This window comes from Panthera pardus, unplaced genomic scaffold (assembly GCF_024362965.1).
Source record: "Panthera pardus isolate Hobbes unplaced genomic scaffold, ASM2436296v1 HiC_scaffold_11, whole genome shotgun sequence".
NCBI lineage: Eukaryota > Metazoa > Chordata > Mammalia > Carnivora > Felidae > Panthera > Panthera pardus.
This window is the reverse complement of record NW_026526666.1, coordinates 71,037,886-71,050,255: the sequence shown is the minus strand read 5'-3', so window position 1 is coordinate 71,050,255 and position 12,370 is coordinate 71,037,886. Positions and strand designations below refer to the sequence as shown.

General features: G+C 40.1%; 2 long non-coding RNA genes across 4 annotated transcripts in view; one reads left to right on the top strand and one right to left on the bottom strand.

Annotated features, from left to right (window-relative positions):
- The window catches only part of LOC128775256 (uncharacterized), a 50,683-nt gene extending 48,317 nt beyond the window's left edge, over positions 1–2,366 (top strand). The window contains exon 3 of the long non-coding RNA XR_008419868.1: positions 2,220–2,366. This is a non-coding gene — a long non-coding RNA (uncharacterized LOC128775256). The remainder of the gene's footprint in view (positions 1–2,219) is intronic.
- Positions 1–12,370, bottom strand: part of LOC109266978 (uncharacterized) — a 38,973-nt gene that overhangs the window by 18,422 nt on the left and 8,181 nt on the right. For 2 of the 3 annotated variants that reach the window (XR_002079941.2, XR_008419862.1), the window contains exon 3: positions 82–270. The exons of the other annotated variant lie outside the window; for it this stretch is intronic. This is a non-coding gene — a long non-coding RNA (uncharacterized LOC109266978). The remainder of the gene's footprint in view (positions 1–81; positions 271–12,370) is intronic. 3 annotated transcript variants of the gene reach the window in all.

The window sequence follows — 12,370 nt, the reverse complement described above, 5'->3', positions numbered from 1 at the left end:
TTCATCCCGGGAGTCACATGGAGGAAGCAGCATTAACCCTGATCCTTATTCTCCCCAGGGCAGTGGTTTTTTTTGTCCTACCTTAGGTGAATTCACCTCAGATGAATTTCACTCCAAGTGTCAGGAAGGAGTGATTGAACCAGAGTCATCTGTTTTTCTCACAGATAAAGGTGGCAGGTCTGTCACTTCTGAAGAGAAGGTCTCAGGAGAAGAGCTGGGCTCCTCTAGTTTCTATCCTGCCCTAATCTTGCAGCATCATCTTGGCTGTATCTGGAAGTGGGAGATAAGAATACTGTTTCTTATCTGTAATACACTGGCTCTTTGCCTATAGACCTATTTAGATTATAATCTCCTAGAACCACGTTTAGCAATGCTACATAGAAAAAAGCATAAACTGTTGTATCAGATAGACATAGGTGCAATTTTCAGCTCTGCCACTCACCAGCCATATGACTTGGAGCCAGTCAGTTAGCCTCTCCAAGCCTCAGTTTTCTCATGAGGATTAAAGTACCTATGGGGCACCTGGGTGGCTCAGCTGGTTGAGAATCCGACTCTTGATTCTGGCTCAGGTCATCATCCCTGGAGCATGGGATCAAGCCCCACATTAGATTGCTTAGGATTCTCTCCCTCTGTCCTTCTCCCCTGCTCTCGCGCTCTCTCTCTCTCTCTCTTCAAATAAAAATAATTTCACTACATTTCATAACACTATGAGGGCTGAGACTGTGCCAATTTGCCCCCGTTTGTAGTTCAGTACCTGGCACAGAGTATGCCCTCAATAAATATTAGTTACAACTGAATGAATGAGTAGGCACCTAACAAACTGTAGCCAGATATCTCTTTGTCCAGGCTGATTCTGGCTGATGGTAATGATACTGTGCCCTGACACAGTCCAAGAAAAAAAAAAAAAATCACTACATCAAGGGGCACCTAGGTGGCTCGGTCGGTTAAGCGGCTGACTTAGCTCAGGTCATGGTCTCATGGTTTCTGAGTTCAAGGCCCGCATCAGGTTCTGTGCTGACAGCTCAGAGCCTGAAGCCTGCTTCGGATTCTGTATCTCCGTCTCTCTCTGCCCCTCTCCCCCGTGCTCTCTCTCACACCACCGCCTCTCTTTCTCAAAAATAAATAAACATTAAAAAATTCACTACATCAAATCCAGAGATAGTGGCACACTAGTCTAATGTGCCTAGGGGATTACATCATGTCCCACGGGGTAAAAGAGGCTTGTGTGAAACGCAACTTTCAATAGTATTGATTATGCCCACTGAGGAGTTTAATATAGTGCTTCTTAAACCTTAATGTGCCTCTGAATCACCTGGGGATCTTGTTAAAAAGCAGGCTCTATCTGTGCCATCTCTCCATGCTGTCATAATGGTGCATATCAGTGTCCTGACTGATGCTGTCAAGAATATCAACAATGCCGAAGAGAGGCAAACACTAGGTTCTTATTAGGCCATGCTCCGAAGTCATTGTCCAGTTTCTAATTGTAATGCTGAAACATGGTTACATTGATGAATTTGAAACGATTGGTGATCACAGAGCTGGGAAAGTTGTTATGAACCTCATGAGCAGGTTAAACAAGTATGGAATAATCAGCCCCATATTTGATATGCAACTCAAAGATCTAGGAAAATGGTAGAATAACCTGCTCCTATCCCCTTGATTTGGCTTCATTATACTGACAGCTAGTGTCATGGACCATAAAAAGGCAAGACGAAAACAGAGAAGAGGGGAAATCCTGGGTTTCTTTTCCTAGGGATGTAATACATACATGCAAATAAATGCCTCAATGGATTTAAAAAAAAAATCAGATTTTGATTCAATAGTTCCAAGTGGAGGCCGGACAAGCTCCCTGGTGATACTGAGACTCCTGGCTTAGGGGCCTCATTTTGAGTAACAGGAGTCTAACAGGAGTCAACAAACTTTTTCTGTAAAGGACCAAATAGTAAATACTGTAGCTTTGTGAAATGTATATTTTCTGCTGCTACTGCAGAACTCTGCTGGTGTAGAACAAGAGCAGCCATAGACAACATGAAACAAATGGGTGTGGTTGTGTTCCAATAAAACTGTATTTACAAAAACTAGGCCTACGGGCTGTAATTTGCCTACAGCCGGTCTAATATAGTTAAGATCAATATATCATTCTTATAATAAACATCAGTGAGCTTGTCTCCTAAGCTCCCAATAATTCCCACATACATGACAATTTGCCCTTCCTACAGATCCACCTCCCTTTACCGACAATCTACATGATTCCAGGAGCAGAGCACCCACTGCCAGGTTCCCACAACAGGACTGACTCCAGACTCCAGCTGATTGGTACAGGGTAGGTAGTGGCATGATTCACATCCTATTCTACAAAATGTTGTGCTCCATGGGTGCATTTTGAATAGAAAACAGGATGAATGGCAACCTCTAGAGTTGTCCAACTTAATTGAACTCGGCACTTGACTGAAGTAGGCTACTCATAGTCTTTCCTCAAGATTCTGGAATTAAATCTAGGAGATCCCTACTTCAGTCTTCTGTCCTCTTTTGTTTTTAATTTTTTTAATGTTTATTTATTTTTGAGAGAGAGAGACACAGAGTGTGAGTGGGAGAGGGTCAAAGAGAGAGGGAGACAAAGAATCCAAAGCAGGCTCCAGGCTTTGAGCTATCAGCACAGTGCCCAATGTGGGGCTTGAACTCATGAACGGTGAGATCAGACCTGAGCCAAAGTTGGACGCTTAAATGACTGAGCCACCCAGGTGCCCCTAAATTTTTTTTAAGTTTATTTATTTTGAGAGAGAGAGAGAGCAAGAGGGGGAGGGGCAGAGAGAGAGGGAGAGACAGAATCCCAAGCAGGCTCCACATTGCCAGTGTGGAGTCCAATGCGGGGTCTGAACCCACAAAATGTGATATCATGACCTGAGCCAACATCAAGAGTAGGACACTTAACCAACTGAGCCATCTGGGCATCCCAGTCTTTTGTCCTCTTAAAGGGAGGGTATATAAGTGGAGATGGAATCCTTTTTTTAACCCTCTTGATTGGGATGCAGAGAAAGTTAGTAGTGAGAAGGAACGAAGCAGATATTCAGAGAAACAATGATGAGAGGGCTTCCTGGGTTCTCTGTAGCACTGCAGTCCTTGGCTCCAGGACATTTCTGAGGCCCAGAGGCATCCTTGACCTTGGATTCTATGAGAGGACCTGTATCCTTATATAAATTCACTTTGCTTTTGCTTAAATCCAGTAGAATTCTGTCACAATCAGTAGAATGCATTCAGTAGAATGCAAACCGCAGTCCTAATAGCATTAACTAACCACAAAAGAGTACTTCAATAAAATTCGAAGTTGGTAGGATTTTTTTTTTTAAATCAATGTACAGACTATTTCAGGAGCACACATTTTTGTTTGAAACTGGAGTTCCCGGACAAGAAAGTATGTGAAATTTCATAAATATTAAAGTACATCTGTATCCTAATGATCTATATGGTAATAAATAATTTTGTCAGCTGTACAGTAATTCTCAGCCCCTTGCTTCAGGTAAAGTTCAGTGGCAGAGGAAAAAAAAAAACAACTATTCCTTGGGGGCAGAAAGGGATTTACTGCAAGGTATCAAATGGCTTACAATATTGTTAGATGGGCTAAAGAAACTCTAGGCTGATCTTCCAGGAGCAGTTTCTAAGCCAGACCATAGAACTGGGCTATGAAGGAAGCTGCTGTTCCTGCCAAGAACAGGAAGCTACCTGCTGAATCAGAGAGTAGCCACTAGTAGTCACAAGCTCTGGAACCATGCCAACTTTTCCATATCAGGAAGCTACCTGCCAAATGAAGGAACTATCACCTCTGCTTCCAGGTCTAAACCAAACTGCTTGCCTCTAAACCACCAGGACCAGCAAGATAGATGCCTCAAATTTTCCCTTTCTTTCCCCTCTTAACTCAGTTCATTTTCAGGTCCCAGGTGAATGCATTTGACTGAAGAAACCCATATCTCATCCAAAACCCTAGCAACAAAGGAGTCTGGAAAATGTCGTCCTAAGCTTTTCAGTTTTCAGCATTCCAGGAAGACACACTATAATGAGACTAGAACAGATGTTGAGTGAGCCAGTCCACAGAATCAGTCACACCTCTAATTGACCACACAGTTGTAAAACAAAAATTATATTTTTGTGAAGAAAATTTAAACATGAGCAAACAAACAATAACACAGTAGTTCACTCCATTTGTCAGACTGATGCTAGCATAATTCAGACTTTCCCTATTTTTGCCAGATAATGTTACTTATGCATTTATTCCTATTTAGGCATCTGGAAAATCTTTTACCATCTGAATGATTATGATGAGTAAACAGATTTATTCACTCATTCATTTATTCAACAAATATGTTTTGAATGCCTGCTAAGTGCCAGGCATTGCTTCTGTGCTGCAGCTACAACAGGGAACAAAGGATGTTATATTCTCCAGGTCAGGATTCCCTGTGAAAATTTCCTCCATCCTCTGTGAGGCTGAAGGATTCAGCAGGTTCTGTTGACCGAGGTAAAGACAAAGCAATTACACTGGTGGGTGACCCTTAAATATTTGGCCTTTTAAACCCAAAAGGTGCAAACATTTGGTCAAAGGATGCAACAACATATAAGCCAACTTTATTGACTTAAAAATTGGGTAAAAATCTAGATTTAAGATATATTTTTTTAAAAAAAACTTCTCGTGACCAAAATTCCACCATTATTTGATGATCCTTAATAATTTTGTCTCATCTGTTTTACTTTTATGCCAACTAATCTTTGGTAGTATGTAGTGAAAGAGCAAATATAATTAATCTTTCCTTGGACTAAAATCACTCAGTTAAACACAGTTGTTCAAGGGTCAGATAGTTTTGCTCACTTTTTCATCCATATGGATGAAAAATTCTATAAAGTAAAACACAGAGAAAAGTCAAAACAAAGTTTCAGACACCTGTTAGTAACATGACTAATATAATTACTGATTGATGCCAAATTAAAAAGCAAATAAAGGAAACAAAGTAGTATTCATGAATTTGCTGATTCATTCAGTAAATAAGTATTTATTGAAAACCTATCATAGTAGTTATCTAGCATGCAGAAGGGCATTGGGTGGCCCAAGGCATGTCCCATCAGGTTCACATGGAACAGCCTCTTGGACCAAGAGCTCAACTTGTAGAGCCTAATGTGGGGTTTGATTCCATGACCTTGAGATCATGACCTGAGCTGAAATCAAGAGTTGGATGCTTAAATGACTGAACCACCCAGGAGCCCCCAAAACATTTTATACTCAGAACGTAAATTACAAAATCACCAACTTAAATTATTTTAAAATACAGTAAAACCTTGGATTGCGAGTAACTTGTTCTGTGAGTGTTCCACAAGACCAGAGCATTTCTAATAAATTTTAACTTGATAAGTGAGCGATTTCTCACAAGTAGTATGTGACGCTGAACGTCACATGATCACAACTGAGCCAATGGCCCAAATTCGCTTTGATATACCAGTGCTTTGGATTACAAGCATGTTTCCAGAACAAATTATGCTCACAAACCAAGGTTTTACTGTATTAAAAAATGGAGCTGATAAGTTGCTGAACCTTAAGAACAAAGTTTTGTTTGCCACTTGGTAAAAGCAGCCAAAACTCACAAATAAAAGATGATGTCAACTTAGCAAAATAGGTATAATTCAACTATCACCTTGAGTCTCCCAGTCTGCTGGGGTTACTCTTTAATATCCAAATAAAAATTACTCAAGACACTGTCACAAGGAATGCAGAAGTTTAGGCCCTCCCAGTGTTTTGTACATCCTTTGGGAAGGACCCATGTTTTCCTTCTCACTCATTCTCCTGTTCTCCAGCTCACAATGATTTCTTTTGCCCAAGGCTCTTCCTAAGACCTAGCCTTCCCATCTTTTCAGTGCTTCTCCTCACTGCTCTACTCTCTCCAAGTTGCCCAGGCCTATTGCCCTAGCTGCTCCAAAACTCCAAATTCCTCTCATTTCTTGCTTTCTTTGGCAGATCAGTTCTGCTCTCTCCAGTCCTCCTCTCCCCTACCCATTCCTCGTCCCTCCTAAAACTCATACATTGTTTTCCTCAACAATAAGAACCATCTATGTGTGCCATGAATGCTGTTCCCATCCTGAAAGTGAAAATGAGCCATGACTTTTTTCTGAAGAGCAATTTTTCCCAGGACACAGAGAATATTATTCCTTTAACATCAACATTGGCCTTTCCTCTGTCCCTCAGCATATACTGTTCCCTCTGCCTGAAACCATACCCCCCACACACACACTCCTCCCAATCCTTCTCATGGCCCATAAATTCTATACAACTTCAAATCTCACTCAGGAATCATTATGTCCAGCACCTGGTATGTGATTGGTGACTAAATAAATACATTAATTATTTCTTCTCAACTGTCAAATACAAATCATATTCATTTCCAGAAAAGATCTTCGGGAAAAACAGACCAAAATTTACTCAGATTTAATCTAATCAATCTTATATTCTAAGCTTCCATGGCCATCAGTTTCTGATTTTTCTGCTTTGTCTCTAAAAATTTTATTGGCTCCTCCAGGTTGAAGATTAGCCAAGATTAGAACATGCTTCTCTCTCCTTACTCCTTCCTTATATTCATTTACTCCTGTAATTGATGTATTTCCAGATGGATCATGCTGCTTGTCAGAAACCCAGCTGCTTCCCGGTGGTCTTTTTTAAAAGCCCTTTCTGGCATCTTGTCATTTGGTCAACATTTTAGGTTTGCATTTCTGCTTCTGCAAGTGGAATAACTGCAGCAGGGGCTATTGGCTAACACAGTGCTTTCAGTTTCTTAAACATTTGTTCTTTAGATTGTTTAGAAAAGGGCTGCTTTCATACTGTAAGAAGCAAATTAGAGAAAAGAGTGCACACATTAATTCAGATTCAGTCTTAAGGTGGGGACAGATAATAATATGGCAATGATGTTATAATAATTATTTATTGTGTTGTTGGTTCTATTTACCCAGAACATTCTTATATACATTACAGGTGAGCAAATCAAATATTTCATCAGCCTCAATGTTCTGCAAAATGTCGTATCAGTAACCTGTAATATCTTGGGTGTTCTGTTGTCACCCTTTCAATACATTACAAATGGGAAAGATATCTATTATCAATAAGTTTACTATTTCCTGTTCCTGAAAACACTATTTGTACCACCAGAGAGATTCTTGCCTTTTTTCTTACACAGATTTTATTATCTAGTCATAATCTGACTATAAAAGAGGCTTGTTCAAACTTGCCTGTTGAGCAAACAGGAGAGTAATGCAAGGTAATGATTACTACATGGGCTTTGAAATCAACAAATGCCTCTGCATACTGGCTCTGTGATTTTAGATGAATCATTTTAATTCTATGAACTCTAGGATGCTATATTATAAAATGGAGGGGCAGCATATTGACTACTTCTTCAATTAATGACTGTAAGAATCAAATGAGATTAGACTTGTGGCATAGTAAGCATAGAGCCTGAAATACAGCAAGTGCTTCAACAGGAGTCACTACTGTTGTTGTTGTTGTTGTTGTTGTTGTTGAGCCCTGTCATGCAATTTTATTAACTGTATGATATTTTTTTCCAATTTTATTGAGAAATAATTGACATATATCTCTGTATAAGTTTAGGGCTACAGCATGATGGTTTGATTTATGTACATCATGAAATGATTACTAACATACATCTTCTCATATTATTGTGGTGCTTTTACAATCTGAAAAATTCTATTCCCCTCAAGGTTCCTTTTCAGTTTTGATCAGTGTCCAAGGAAAACGTGTAAGTAGTAAGTATCCTATTTTCATTCATGATTTGTTCATAAAATCTTGCATCAAAGTCAAATGTATGAAAATTTAACTTTATCAAAGAAGGGAAAGGAGCTCTATTCTCAATAAGCAAATATATATGCAGATATACTTTTTGCCCCTTAAAATGAACACAAAAAAAGGGGCACCTGGGTGGCTCAGTCGGTTAAGAGTCTGACTCTTGACTTTGGTTCAGGTCATGATCTCAGGGTTGTGAGATTGAGCCATGCATAAGGCTACACGCTGAGCATGGAGCCTGCTTAAGATATTCTCTCTCTCTCTCTCTCTCTCTCTCTCTCTCTCCCCCCCCCACCCCACTGGCACTCTCTCTCTGTAAAATAAAATAAAATAAGACACAAAATAAACCAAGTTAACACTAATGGACATCCAAATGAAAATAAAGAGTTAGCACTTTCAGGTTAACCATTTGGTAGCCATCCCAACTGCAATGTATTTATAAAATATATACATTTGATCACCACTATCAGCAATTTCATCTTTCCATTTTCAATTTATTTATGTAAAATATCAGTAAAATGCACAAAATATTTAAAGTTGGACTAATAGTGCTGCACCTACAAACACGGCAAAATCAAACTGTTGCTTGCCACAATGTAACAGATCAATATGTTCACTTATCAGCAGATGTGCAAAATGTTTTATTTAGAGGTATAAGTTTAATGTATAAAAGTACAGGTTGTAGGTAACCCAAGAACTACACCTACTGCTCCTTTGACAATTTTTCTTTGTTTTTTTTAATGTTTATTTATTTATTTTGAGAGAGAGCATGCATGGGGGAAGAGCAGGGAGAGGAAGAGAGAGAGAGAATCCCAAGCAGGTTCCACACTGCCAACGCAGAGCCCAACACAGGGCTGGATCCCACGAACACTGAGATCATGACCCGAGCCTAAATCAAGAGTCAGTTGCTTAACCAAATGAGCCACCCAGGCACTCTGACAATTTTTCTAAAGTTAATGCCACTAATACTTTTTGTAACAATTATTCACCTGAGAATGTTAATAGGCAACTCTTTTTTTTTTTTTTTTTAATATTTATTTTTGAGAGAAAGAGAGACAGAGTGCAAGAGGGGAAGGGAGGGCAGAGAGCCTGACATGGGGGCTCAAATCACCAACTGCAAGATCATGACCTGAGACAAAATCAGACAGACACTTAACCACTTAACCCACTGAGCCACCCAGGCGCCCCAGTGGGCAACTCTTTTTAATGATGGTGACATAAGGGAGCAGAGGAGACTTCTGGGCAGAAAATGCTGGGAAGTAACCCATTCTACCTTTTCATTAGGCTAGCTACTTCTAGGTGATATATGTAGTAAGGCTAGTTAATTCCTTGGGTATGAGCCCACTGCTCATGGACAGAATACCATGACAGTGGATAAAGCATTCTCAAGAAAGTTTACAGATGTGGAGCTGAGAGAACATTACAGGCAGGGTTGGAAAATCCATATCCATAAAATGTTTATTCCCCTGAGGATGAATTTATGACCTCTCCATGGTGGAAGAGATATAATGTATTCAGCTTGCTATCAAGTAGCTGGCTTTTCCCCCTAGGCAATGCTGCCATATTGAGGACTCAGTGTTAACATCATGTTAGCAGATTAGGTACTCAAAAGCAGCAGTAGTCAAGTCAGCTTCCTTAAGGGGCAGTCCATGTTTTTGAGCCCATGAAGAATTTTCATCCCTACTATCATAGCCACATTTTCCATGAGTTCATTAAACATGGACTGGGGTGAGGGGCGCCTGGGTGGCTCAGTCGGTTAAGCGGCCGACTTTGGCTCAGGTCATGACTCGCAGTCCGTGAGTTCGAGCCCCGCATCAGGCTCTGTGCTGACAGCTCGGAGCCTGTTTCAGATTCTGTGTCTCCTTCTCTCTGACCCTCCCCCATTCATGCTCTGTCTCTCTCTGTCGCAAAAATAAATAAACGTTAAAAAAAAAAAAACACAAAAAACATGGACTGGGGTGGATGATGAAAGGTCATATATTTGCTCCAAAATCCTAGAGGTCTATACTGTGATTCTCCTACTGGTGCTTACCTAACATTTTATTCACCATTGTTATTTGCTGGAGACCCTTGAGTATCATTAGATCTGCCGGATCATAAGGACCAAATAGAAGAGCATCTTACTTTACAGCCTGGACATGTTGCAGAGCCTTTTCTTGCTCTGTTCCTCATTTTAAAATGGCAGCCTTATGAGTGATTCCTTAGATGATTCCAACTCAAAATATGTTGGTCTACCAACCAAAAGGTCTACCAATCATTGTAACTCTTTTGTCATGGTAGGCTATCCATCAACTCTTCTGTCACCTTGGAAAGGATATCTCAGCATGCTTCAGTCTACTGGATTCCCAGAAACTTCATTGAGGTGGGAGACCCTATGATTTTTCTCACACTTCATGTTTATATATATCTTATAGGCTTCCAAATTAACTGCTAGTTTCTTATCCTCAGATCCAGTCAGCATAATATCATCAACATAATGGACAAGAATGATGTTTTGTGGAATATCAAGACATTCAAGATCTCTGCTGACTAGGATATGGCGGAGATTGAGAGCTGACATAGCACTGAGACAGACAGTAAACGTGTACTATTGACAATGCCAGGTAAAAGTAAGCCACTATGGTTGTTCTTACAACTTGGTATGGAGAAAAAAAGCATTAGTCATATAACACGTGCTAGGGGCTCTTGATATATTCCAGTAAAACATCTCTTTTATAAAAGGACATGTAATTGAAGTCACACCCTAATTAAGTTTATTGAAATCTACAGTCATTCTCCAATGTCTATTCTACTTTTTCCCTGGCCAATGAGTGAATCAAATGCGGGTATGCTAGATACCACCATTTTTACATGTTTCAAGTATTTGATGTTGCACTAATCTCTGCATTTCCCCCTAAAATTCAGCACTGCTTCTGATTTACTATCTTGGCAGAAAGAGGAAGTTCCAGGGGCTTCCACTTAGCTATTTCTACAATAATGACCTCATCCCATGGATTAGGGAGCCAATGCTCCCTAATATATATATATATATATATGGATTTATTTCTGGGCTCTCAATTCTATCACATTGATGTCTATCCTTATATTAATAGTCTTTGTTTATTTTTTTTTTAATTTTTTTCAATGTTTATTTATTTTTGAGACAGAGACAGAGCATGAACAGGGGAGGGGCAGAGAGAGAGGGAGACCCAGAATCCGAAGCAGGCTCCAGACTCTGAGCTGTCAGCACAGAGCCCGATGCAGGGCTCGAACCCGAACCATGAAATTATGACCTGAGTCAAAGTCGGACATATTAACCGACTTAGCCACCCAGGCGCCCCTAATAGTCTTTGTTTTCTTACCAGTAGATCATTGTGATTAAGAATGAGCCCTGAGGGGCATCTGGGTGGCGCAGTCGATTAAACATCTGACTTTGGCTCCAGTTATGATCTCAGGGTTCATGGGTTCGAGCTCTGTGTGAGGCTCTGTGCTGACAGCTCAGAGCCTGGAGTCTGCTTTAGATTCTGTGTCTTCCTCTCTCTCTGCCTCTCTCTGTCTCTTTCAAAAATGAATAAACTTTCAAAAAATTAAAAAAAAAAAAAAAAGAATGAGCTCTGGGTTCAGAAATGCTGAATTCAAATCCTGGCTCTACTATTTATTTACTGTACAACTTTAGGCAATTACTTAACCTCTCAGAACCTCAATTTTCACATCTGTAAATAGAGATATTAAGAGTACCTATTACCAGGGAAGGCTGTTAATAAAACTAGGATAGTGTGCATAAAGCAATATCTGAAATGTAATTAGTACTCAATAAATATTGTTATTATACAGTATGTGTCAGGCAGGAGCAGGCAAAAAGACCCACCATTTCTCCAGAAACATTGAAAGGAGCTATGTAATAGGTGTGGTACTTCAGCTTGTTCAGATTGAGCACCTGATACACGTAATAAACTACAGAAGATGCCAAAATGAGTAAGGTATAGCCTGAGTCTCTTTATACTTTTGTTGAAATTATTGATGGCTTAGCATTTAGTCCACAAAATGTGTCCAAAAAAGGGAACTCAGAGGCTGCTGCATCTAGGTGAGATGGTACATGAAGATAACTGATTCCTACAGATTCTGTTTTGGGGTCAGACCTACAAGGCTGACACTCAAAATGGCCTCAGGCTGCTTAACATTGGTCAGTCCAGTCATGTGATACAAGTGCAACTCCAACCACAAGGTAGGCATCATAGGCTGGATTCCCCAGAAAGTACAACCTCATGTTCACATGCAGATAGTTTACTTTAGGAGGTAATCCAAGGGACCAAAGTAGAGGACTAGTGAGAGGGAAACACAAAAGAAGGAAAGCTAATTCAAGAGGGCATACCTGAGTTGATCACAGCTATGGAAACTGGGGCTTGATCTTGTTGGAACCTTCTGAAGAGCTGTGAAAAACCACTTCAAAATTGTCTGCCCATATGCCAGAGGAGGGAGCATTTATCCTTCAACTCCCCTCTCCTTTTGGTCAAGGGTTGTCTCATGATGTGGTAAACCCTCACACTTCCCAGAGCACCAATA